We start from the raw sequence: 11,695 nt of genomic DNA, 5'->3' as shown, positions 1-11,695 counted from the left end.
CTAAGGCAGTTGTATGTCCTCACTACATTGCTGTAATAAATCTTAACCATGAGTACACTTAATGCGGAGTTTTGTGAGTCATTTTGGTGAATTTCCAAAAATAGCAATGGCCTTGAGGACCCCTGACACAAAGGCTTCACTTAAAGCACATTCTAACAAAATACTTGAATTATAAAAATAATTTACTTTTATAAGAATCAGGGAAGAAAAAACAACTACTTACTAAGAATATAAAAATTGGTTGGCTTCAGACTTTTCCTTTGTAACCCTAAATGGAGTAGCCTTTAGAGGGTTTTGAAAGGAGAAAGTTGGGGCCCATTAATTTTGTAGCCTTCAGAGTAAAGGTAACAGACAGACATTCTTAGATATGCAAGGACTCAAAAATAAAAATCATACACTAATGACTTTAAAAATGTGAGAATAAGGACTTCTGGATATCCAGTTCTTTTATAGAGATCCCAAACTCAAAATCCAGATGGATTGCTTTATTGGAGAATTCTGTGACTTTAGGCTTAACCCTTCACTATTTCCTTCAGCTGTTTTTTTCTGCTTTTACAGTTTTCCTGAGAACGAGAAATGAATTTCTTGTGCTATATCTTTGACCCCACGATTTAGGAAGAATCTTTTGTCACAGCTGATGGCCACTTAAACTATTAGGCAGTGTAGTTCTATTGTTAATGATTGCTAAACATAAAGGATAGCAATAACTTTCAGTTTGTAAGTCATTGTATTGATGTGTTGAGTAGGATTCTGAGCCACTTCGGAGCTCCATGGGAAAGAATGAGTGGATCAATGAGTGATGCTTAGCCTGAGGAAAAAAATGAACATGGCAGTACATGTGTCACTTATTTGCTACAAAACAATAGCTGCATAGTGTAAGAAAAAAAGGTCATTTACAGTTCAAGAAGCCTGAGTAATAATTTTCTGCATTTAAAAAATTCGCACTGGGAAAAAAAATTACTCCCATTGAGTGACTTAGGCAGTGTGTGTGTGTGTGTGTGTGTGTGTGTGTATGAGACTGTAATGGGAAAATCAATAAACCACTCAAATGCCATTTCTAGTTATCAATAGTATCAAAATAGTTTTTGATTTAGCCCTCTAAGTGCTCCTTGGTTAACTATACTTTAAAAAGCAATTATGTAGTATGATCTCAACTGTACAAAAGTAATGCATATTAAGACAACAGAATAAGACAACGGAATGGTGGCTTACCAGAAGGGAAAGGGGGGTGCGAGGAGGACGAAGAGGGTAAAGGGGGTCAAGTACATGGTGACAGAAGTAGACTAGGCTTCAGGTGGTGAGCATACAACAGAGTATATAGATGTTGTATTATAAAGTTGTACACCTGAAATTTATGTTATTAGCCAATGTTAACCCAATAAATTTAATTAAAAAATAATAAAAGTAATGTATATTAAAAAGTCATCAAGAGACTCTACTAAAAGTGTTAATCAAGGTTATCTCTGGATGATGGAGTTTTGAGCGATTTTTAACTTCTTTCTGTTTTTCATCCTGGCTATTCTTGGTTTGCATTGCCGTCAGATTCATTTTCCAGTTTTCTCTACCTTGGTCTGTGACCCAGGATCTGTAACCTCTATAGGCCACATTGCCCAGCTCTCTTGCCCTCCGGCTTCTGGTTGAGTTTGGCCAATGCGGGTATCTGGAAGAGATCAGAAGAAAGAAGGAAAGGCCAGAGAAATATCATGTGAATAACACTGGCGGTATGTTATACTGCGATTTCTCATGTACACATGTTGCTCCTCTCCTTCCTGCTTTTAGATATTCTTCCTCATGTATGTAAGTTACATCATCTCTAAAGGTTACACAAATCATAATCGACACCAAACTTGTTCATCTATAGGATTTCTATTCCTTTCCCTGAAGAAGAAATTGAGAAGGCAGAGAGGGGTCTGGACTGAGGCCTGGAGGCTGAGGTCAGGATGGTACCCTGGATTTTGAATTCTGTGGCAGAATATAGATTATATCTTAACTTTGGAAATGTAGAGACTGGATACAGTTCTATGCTAAAAATGTTTAAAGTGATAAAATGTTAGCTTTATAATAATTATGAGGAAAATAAAGCAATACTTTCTGATATTTAAAGAAAACATTTATAAATTCCATTAATTAGATAAGAAATTGGGAGATCTTCCTTACATGCTTGAAAAATCAGACCAAAAAATTATATAAATAAATTTCTTTCTCTTACACTTGTGTTATAAAGTAAAATAATTATGTTAGTCTACGTCTTGGTTTCACTGTTGATGGGTTTCTCAGTTTTGTTTTCCTGGGCAATCAGCTGATATGGTTTCTTCATTTCATTCTCTTCAACCACTGAGATATCCATTTCACTATCTTGGTTTTTCAGTTCATATCATGATAAGTTCTACACATAATGCTAATGGTTATATAATATTGTTGGAGAGCTAGAAAGAAGTCTGAAAAATAAAACAGTAAAGGAAGAAAGTACAAAGAAAACAAATGATAGATCAGCTGCATAAAATTTTTAAACATTTCTGACAAAAATACAAAAACATAAGACAAAAAGACAAATGACTGAGATACGTATTTATAATACTGGCATCAAAGGATCAATATAATAAGCTTAATATAATAAGCTCTTGCAAATCAATTTAAAAATAAATCACACACTAGACAACTGGGTAAAGAGAATGAGCAATAGATATACAAAAGAATAAATTAAAATTGACAATGAATAAATGAATGATAGTTAATTGATCACTAAAAAAATGAGTTGAAAGTTTAAAAACATCCTTGCCAATTTGAGATACAACACCCTGTGTTACAAGCATTACTTTTCTTAAAGACAATTTCCCACATCTTTCAAAACTCTTCTGTGAATGCCTGTCTACATCAAAATTCTACTACTATGGAGTCATGGGAGTTGGGTTTAAAGACATCTGTACCGAGTGCTCAGGTCAGGATTATAATGGCAATATCTGGAACAATCCCAAATCAGGGGACTGGCTAAATAGGTGAAGATAAGTCTACACAATGCAATAAATGCAGCTGTAAACATCGTGTGTAGAGGATTAGAGACTGAATGAGAAAGTAGTCTTACTCTATTGTTTGATGAAAAATGGGGAAAAGTCTAGCTTGCGCTCCACAGAGATGTGTTTTGGGAGGTAGTTTTGAACTGTGGATTCTGGAGTACAAGACTGAAACTGAATCCTGGTCTCATCTACCTCCCTGGGTAATTCTGGGCAGATTTCTTGCCTTTTCTAAATTGCAAGGTCTTTATTTGTAAAAATGGTGTTAATAAAAGTACTTACCTTATAGGGTTGTACTATATGCAGCCTGAGATCATCCAGGCAAAGTATTCAGTACACTGCCTAACTCAGAACTGCACATTAGGTCATTGTTTTTAGAAATAATGCTGAAAATATTCATGGAAAAAAGAGCAGCAGAACACACACTAAAACCCTTGGCACTGGGGTGGTCATCACTAGTTTTTGCTTCTTTTTACTAGTCTAGGTTTTTTGCATAGAATGTAAATTACATCTATGTTAAAACACACACATAAAAATGTTGCTTTACAAAGAGGTCACCAGGAGGCTTGGAGAAACAGATGAAACCCATCTTTCTAGGAAGAAAAGAAAGGAGAAATAGCCAAATGAGGGGGAACCACCCCCACACTCTAGCAAACAAACTCCCAGACTCTGAGCTACTCCCCAGTCTGCCAGGCAGTAGGCCCAGGGTCACCAGTGTGACTGCCGTGGGTGCAGGCTGCACACTGGCCCATTGTCTGTCGGCAGCCCAATGCAATGAGAAGCAGATGGCCATGATACCCTGTGCACACTGCGCTTCCCCTCACACACCTCAGAGGCAGGGCTTGCTTCAAGCTGCCAGCGAGGCAATCTGTTTTTCATTTTATAGGCAGAGAAAAGCCACAGAGGAAGGAGGGCGGGAGGCCATAGTTTTCAGGGTGTCGGGGGAGTTGATGCAAGAATAATTCAATTCTCCTCTACTCTGAAAGGCAAGGCAGTCCAACCCTGCAGGATGCTGGCCTGTAAACTCAAACTCACCTCAAACTACCTCGGGTGGATGCAAGCCAGCCGTGGAAGTGAGGCCTGGACCCTGAGGCTTCAGGCTCCTAGAACCAGCAGGGAGAGAGAGTTCAAACAGGCGAGTCTTCAGTTTGCATTGTAAAGAAGAGCTCCAGGAGAAAAGTGGAGGGGTCAGAGCCGCAGGCCTAGGGCCTGCAGCCAAGGGAATCACTATAAACACTGGAAACAGGGGATAGCCATCTGGCCTGTGGGGCCCCTCCCTCCCCGTGCCTTGAGGCACTATTCTTTCCCGGGTAGGAGGTTGGGCTCTGCAGTGGCTGTTGTGTCCAGGATTCTTACCCTAGCTCTCTGCTTCTTTGCTGCTTACCTTAGGTGAGTTACTTCAACTCCCCGAGCTTCTGTCTCATCAGACAGATGGGCATGAGACTCGTGTTGCCTGACAGGGAATGTGTCGACTGCAGGAGATAATCCATAGGAAGTCTACACGGTGCTTGGCACAAAATAAGTGCTCATTAACTGTTGGCTATTACAATTACTATAATTGCCAGATTCTCTCTGGGTCTCATGTCCCTCATCTTTATACTAGCCCAGTGGCGTGCACTTGTAATTTCTTCTCATAGCAGGAACTGTTTTCAGTCTTTGCTTAAGGGTAGTCTCTGTCTGTGTACCACATGTAGGTCTCTATCTGCAGTCACACATGATTTATGTCATCTTTGGGATGGGTCCAGATCATCGTTTGTGATCACTGTGTCACAGCCCAACAAAGCCCAGCATGTTCACCCATCAGGCTGTTGTGTAGCAAGGACAATAGCGCCAGAGAATGGCTTGTAGATAGTCTCAGTAGAGAAGTGCCACTCTGAAGCTTTAAGATCAGGGAGAGTAGAAAGAGAAGAAGGCCCAGAGCAGAAGGTAGCAAAGTAAGGTCTATGAAGTAAAAGGGGTGACATGGTTCCCAGAGGAAGGGGAGCAGACGGGGAGCATCTGAACAGGTATGGAGGTGACTGCAATTTGGAAAGGCATCAGAGAAGGTACAGAATTTCAAAATCCTCAGGAAGGAGAAATGCTCACTGGCCTTGTGGAGGTAGTGGCAGAAAAGAAAGCCCCTAAGAGAAAGATATCATCAACATGAAAGTCTGGAAAAACAGGAATCATAAAGATGCCTACACAGTGGCCAGATTACAGGGAAAGAAAAGGGAAAGAAAAGAGGATTCTGTGCAGATTGCATGGTAATTGAGACTTTCAGAAAGAGATGACAGGTAAACTGCTTCAAGACATGTCCCAATCAGGTGAGGTTGCGTTTTTACTGGCAGTTTTTCCTGAGCGTGCTAATTACACTTATTTGTTCTCAAACAAAAATAGCTTATTTGTCATGATAGTTGAGATGCTAGGGTGTGAGAGAACATATTCTTTCAGTGACCGTTTCTGTTTGAATGACAGAAAATATGTGACTATGTATCAACACATTTTTCATTTTTGAATTGGGTCCTACAGCTATATCTCACAGAAGGAACTGGATCAGGGGCCTGGCTAGGATGAGGGTTCACAGAGAAAAAGAGTAAGTGGCAGCAAGACTGACAGTGATACTGTCCTTTGTGTCAGCAGGATAGGCTAGGTCATGCTGCAAGAGCAAACGACCCCAAATCTTGGGGCTTTAAACAATAAAGATTTATTTCTCATTCACACCACATGTCCACAGTGAGTGGATGGGGCTTTGCTCTGCATCTGCCTCACTCAGGGACTCAGTCACCATCTCAGATCTTGCTTATCACTGTGGCAGAGGGAAAGGGTAAGGCAAAACACACCCACTGGCTCTTAAAACTTGTGCTCAGAATGATATGTATCACACCTGCTCAAATTCCATTGGCCAAAGTAAGTCACATGGCTGTGCTGAATCACAGAGGGGCTGAGTTCAATCCTACCATGTGCTGCTCAGAAGAAGAAACAGATATGTGTGAACAGCTCTACTGGCTACACCAACCATCTACTCCATAACCTACTCACCTGCTTGTCGCTTGGCTGTCCCACCCCTCTCAATGCTTCTCAGCCATCTCTGCCCATGTGGTCACCACTATCTTCAAGTCACATTTTGGATGAGATGATTGGTAACAGTGTTTCCAACCTGATTCCATAATCATAATATGAGGGAAAAGATGACATAGAGCAGAACCTCTGAGAGGACTTCGCCTGCTCTCCCATTTACAGGTAGAGAAACAGGGAGTCAAAGGAGAACTGTGGGTGGTAGGCAGAATTGCAAGAAGGCCTCCGAGATTTCTGCACAATCTCCTCCCTGTGAGTGTGACTGGGACCTTGAACTAGGATGGAACACCACTCCAATGATTATGTTATTTTTTATGGCAAAAAGGATTTTGCTGATGTAATTATTTGCATTAACTACAGATGTAATCTCTTGTGTTAAACAAAAGGGAGATTATCCTGGGTGGGCCTGGCAATCTCGTGAGCCCTCAAAAGAGATGAGAAGCAGGAGCAGGCACTCTCCCGTGGGCCTGGATGAAAGCAAACAGCCATGCTGTGACGGCCTCTGCTGTAACGGCCTCTGGGGCAGGCCACATGGCTAGGATGGGAAGACAGCCTCTAGGTCAGCAAGGAACAGGGCCCTCAGCCCTGCAACTGAAGGACCTGAATTCTGCCAAACCCTGAAGCTTGGAAGAGGACCCTGAGCTCAAAATGAAAACACAGCCTGGTGAGACTCCGAGCTGAGAATCCAACTGATTTATGCCCTGACTCCTGACTTACAGAAACTCTGAGATTTAAAAAAGAGAGAGAGAGTGTGTTGTTTTAGCTACTAATGTTGAGGTAATTTGTTTTACAGCAATAGAAAATGAATATACCATGACGATGGACTTTGAGGTCCCCTATCTCTCTGCTAAACTCCAGCACTGGGCATGCCTTTGCAGCTGGGGAAGCCAGCCAGACTTCACTCTCAAAGCTATCAGGAAAACAAGCTCAAAGAAACACCTGCCATGCTCTCTTCTCTTGCATTCTTCACTCCATTTAAACCATCTTGCACAACCATCTTTCAAAAACACTAAGGCACACCTCGGAGATACTGCAGTTTCCATTTCAGGCCACTGCCATAAAGCGAGTATCACAATAAAGCAAGTCGTGATTTTTTGCTAGTAGAGGGCCTTGCAACACCTATTAAGTGCAATAAAGTGAAATGCAATAAAATGAGGTATGCCTGTACTTTCACCCACGCTCTTTCCCTGCTCAAAAACCTGCAACTCCTTCTAGAGCCTGGGATATCAATTCTGGGCTTCTGATCTGCATGTTCAAGGATTTCTAGCCTTTCTCTCCCTTCTACTGAACACAAATTAATCCAGGTCTGATGGTATCTGCGTGGACTCTCTCCCCTTCCAGGATTGTTCCTTTCCGTGCCCTTCCCCAGAGTGCTCCCAGGGGCACTGCCTCCCATCCCTTAGTCCCTGGTTATCTGATAGGGGCTTTAACATGCCATCCCCCAATGGCATAAAATCCCCTGCAGTGAGTGACTCCTGCCCACTGTACTCGCCCATTCTCTGTTCCACTGTGCCTGGCACAAATACGAAGCATCCCTGCAGTTGATTATATCCAATAATAAACTTCCATAAGTATCACATCATTTAAATCTTCTCTTCCTGACAAGGTTTCAAGCTCTCTAAGGGCAACAACGATGGTTACCCTAGGTGCTACACCCAGAATCAGTAAAGGGATATATACTCACAATACCCAAATGTCTATCATTGGGTGAAGAGATCAACAGATTGTGTTATATCCATACAATGAAATACCGCTCAGCTAAAAAATCAGTTATTAATAACATGCTCCTCACGGATGACTCTTGAAAACATTACACTGAGCATAAGACACAAAAGTGTACATACTGTACGATTCATTTATATAAGAATCTGGAAAAAGCAAAACTAATCTATAGTAACAGAAAGCAGTTAAATGGTTGCCTGAGGCTGGGGGTCAGGGGTATGGCTGCAAAGGGGCACAAGGGAACCTTTTGGGGTGACGAAAATGTTCTTATCTTGATTGCGGTGGCAGCTACATGGATGAGTACATCTGTCAAAATACTTAAGATGTCTGCATTATATTATATCTAAATTATACCTCAATAAAGTGGACTTAAAAAGAAACCTTTGTAGATTCTGCCTCAACTAAGACTTTGTTGGAAATGCCACAGGACATACCTTTCTGAAATGGAGATCAGAGCAGGATGGGAGAAAGGCAGGCACAGGAAAGTGTCTACAGACTCGTGTTCAGGCAGCCAGCCCCAGGAAAGTGGGGGAACCAATCTCCCAGACAGATGAGCTCCGAGGCTGGAAGTAAAGACAAGGCTTAAAAGGTGAGTTCACTGACTTAAAGAGGATTGCCAGGCAGCAGAAGCCCAGGAAAAGGAGGGAGGGGCGCAAAAAGGGCCATGAATTCAGGAAGAGAGGCTTATATTTGGAGGTTCAAAGACTGCCTGGCCACCCACGAGCTCTCTCCATGCCATCTGGTGGGGTAAATCTCTTAGAGAGGCCAAGGAAAAGCTTTTGGGATTAGCCACCCCACCTTGCTCTGAATCCACACGTTCCAGCCACCAGCCTGGTTACAGTCTGGCTTCTAAGAGAGCTGGGTCCTAGAATGGGGTACCCTCATCTGGATTAACTGTCAGAGGGCCCCTACCTGGGTCACACTGCTTTGTGTGGCTTTAGGGTAGCCAGCCACGACTCCTTCTTCCTGCTGTCACTCAGGACATTGCCCGAAAAGAGGCCCAGCAATGGCAGCAGCTGGAACACAAGGAGAAACCTGCAGGGCTCCAGACTTGAAGAGAGCCAGATAAAAAGAAAACATTACCCTTCTTTTGTAGGAAAGAAATCATACCTGAGCAGCTAGTGCCACTGACAATAAAGAGGCAGAAACCAAGTTCTGAGGTAGGAAGAAAAAGAGTGTGCCCAAAGGCCAGTGCTGTGTGAAAAGCTGAGTGTCTTGGGAGCTAGTGAGCAATGAGGCCGGAAGAAGAAGAGGCCATGAGCTCAGCTATGGCCACGGGCAGCAGCAGAAGAGGCTTAAGGGTGCTAAAGAGGAAAGGCAAGTGGAGACCTGTTTATACAAGTGGCTGCCAGGCAGTCCCTCCAGCTGACCAAACCCAAGCGCTCCTCCTTCCCTCTGAATTCCTGAACATGACCAACAGCACTACCTTCTATTGGGGCCCCCAGCACCGCCCCGACCCACCTGCCCCAGAGCCTAGCAGTCCAACTCTGCTCTCTTCTCCCTGTAGGTCCGGGCTTGCCCACCCCTCTGGGGAGATTGCTGGAACCTCTTAATTAGCTGTCTGCCATCCTACTTGCTGAAACACATTGGCAGGCACTCAGTCACAAAGAAGGAACCAACATGTATTAGGTATTTATTATCCTTGGCTTTTTAATTACAGTTCTTGTGACAACCCCAGGAAGGTAGTGCTATCTTCATTTTGTTGATAAAGAACCTGGGTTTAGTTTATTTTCCCAATCCAAATAGCCAGTGAGGGGCCAGCCAGGATCCAAATATCCTTTCATCTCTTCTCTACTGCTCTCACGTGGACTTAAATACAAATCCATTCAACTTATTTTCATGATTAAAATCCTTCAGTGAATCCCCATTGCTTACACCAGTGTTTTTCAATATTTTTTTTTTTTTTGTGGTTATAGACTATTTTCTCCAAAAACTATTTGCATAGAACACTAACCCATCACACAGACACCAGCAGAGGAGACTCAGTGTGAGTGGAGGTGAGGCCCAGCTCCTGCATGCTTTTGCAGTTGACATTTCTACTTGATGTTTCAAAATCATGTTGGTTTGTATAAGGCTGAACCTTGGTCTGACCCCAGGCCTCTTGCTGAATTTTTGTCTTAACGAATGGTTGGACCAGCCTTCAGGAATCTGAGAGTCACCCTTATTGCCTTCTCCCTCATCTTCCATAACTAATATATCAGAAAGTCCATATGATTTATCTTCTACATCTCTCTTGAAGTAGTCTTATGCTTTTCATCTGTACTATCAACACCCAAGCACCTGAATCTAAGCTATTATAGTTTTTTTTTTTTTAACCAGGAATAGCAGAACAGCCTCCCCACATCGAACCCTGTACCTCAAAAGTTTAGTCCATTCCCCACGCAGCAGCCAGAGTGAACTAACACAAAATTCCCAACCAGAGAAGAGAGCCACTGTGACAGAGAAACTTCCTGACATTTGAGTGGCACTCTCACTCCCCTCTGCCTTCAATCAAATACGGCCATATCTTTCCTTCTTGCTTTTACTTTTATTTAAAAACAAACAAACAAAAAACGTTTTCTATCCTTGAGATGAGACTACCAACCAAAAAGTAAGCTGAGAATCAAAAGAATGGGGTTCTGGTTACTTGATTTGTTGTGTGACCACCACATTTCACCAGTCATAGAACAAAATGAATAGAATCTGCTCCTTCTCTTCTTGCGCTCAGTTGTTATGAAAATAACTTATGTAAACTATTCAGAATTACAAGGAATACATACATCTAAAGCATTCTTATGTTTTGCTGACATGAAATAATAAATGTGGATATATATATATATATGTACATCTGGTCGACGATATGATGTTGTAAGATCTAAAACAAATTTGGCGATGTAATTAAGTACCTATCTTTCCACTTTTCCTTGTATTTAGAACAAGATCCTTCTCAGAATCTAACTATATTTATACATGGAGTTGGCCACATGGTCAGATAAATCATGTGCAAATTTGGAGCAGATGTTATTGGGTAGCTGGAATTCCATGAGGACTATATTTTACTAAAAAAAAAAAGAAAGACATTGAGCAGACTTCCTACATGCTTCACAGATAGAGTAATATAGCTACTTGAAAGGAATATTTCTATTCTAGAAAGGCTGATTTTAAGTCAACAAATGTGCTTGCTTATTGTCTTGTCTTCAGTGAGTCAGACAGAGGAGTGCGTAGGCATTTCCGGGCAGAGGTGGGTGGGCCACCGGGGAGAAGGCTTTTACAGTACCTTCTTTGTCGGTGTGGTCTTGTGCTCTTTCTCTTCTTGCTGGCTGATGGAGATCTCTCCCAGGGCCTTTCACAGTAGCCCACCATGGGTTTGCAGCCTCAGAAATGTGTGTTGGAAAGGGAAGTGGTCAATGTGACCTAAACTTAAAACCTCACCAATTATAGGAAACAAATCTTTGGCTGTGTACATTTCAAAGATTTTTGAAATCCTCTGTTTTGGTGTGTTTACTACTTTGAGTCTGTTTCATTTGAAGTCTTTGTTTTGAACCTTGTTTGGAATGACTTTCCAGACATGATTTCCTAGGGAGCAGAGTATCTCTCTGAAGGCAAAAGCCTGTGTTGGAGATAAAGTAGGTGACGTTCTGCTCACTTGGCCTCTGGCTCCCCTCCTTCTGCTCATGTTACCAAGTGGAGAATCACAGAGCCATAGTCCGGATTTCCTCTTTCTTCTTTGTCATTTATAAAATGAAAAAGTAAAGCTACAGTGTTCAATGTGAGAGGTCTGGTGGATAAATGGATTAAAAATGACTTAATCCAAACAACGACTCAATTAGATTTTCTGACATAGGATAAGGTTGTTTCACTCTGCTGATCTCAAATTAGGTTAGGTGTTCTGAATAACTGAAGTAGCACTCTCAGCTGGGCAACGATTT

This window comes from Pteropus vampyrus, unplaced genomic scaffold, assembly GCF_000151845.1.
Source record: "Pteropus vampyrus isolate Shadow unplaced genomic scaffold, Pvam_2.0 Scaffold74, whole genome shotgun sequence".
NCBI classification, from domain to species: Eukaryota; Metazoa; Chordata; class Mammalia; order Chiroptera; family Pteropodidae; genus Pteropus; species Pteropus vampyrus.
The sequence above is the reverse complement of the archived record's forward strand: the minus strand, read 5'-3'. Positions refer to the sequence as shown.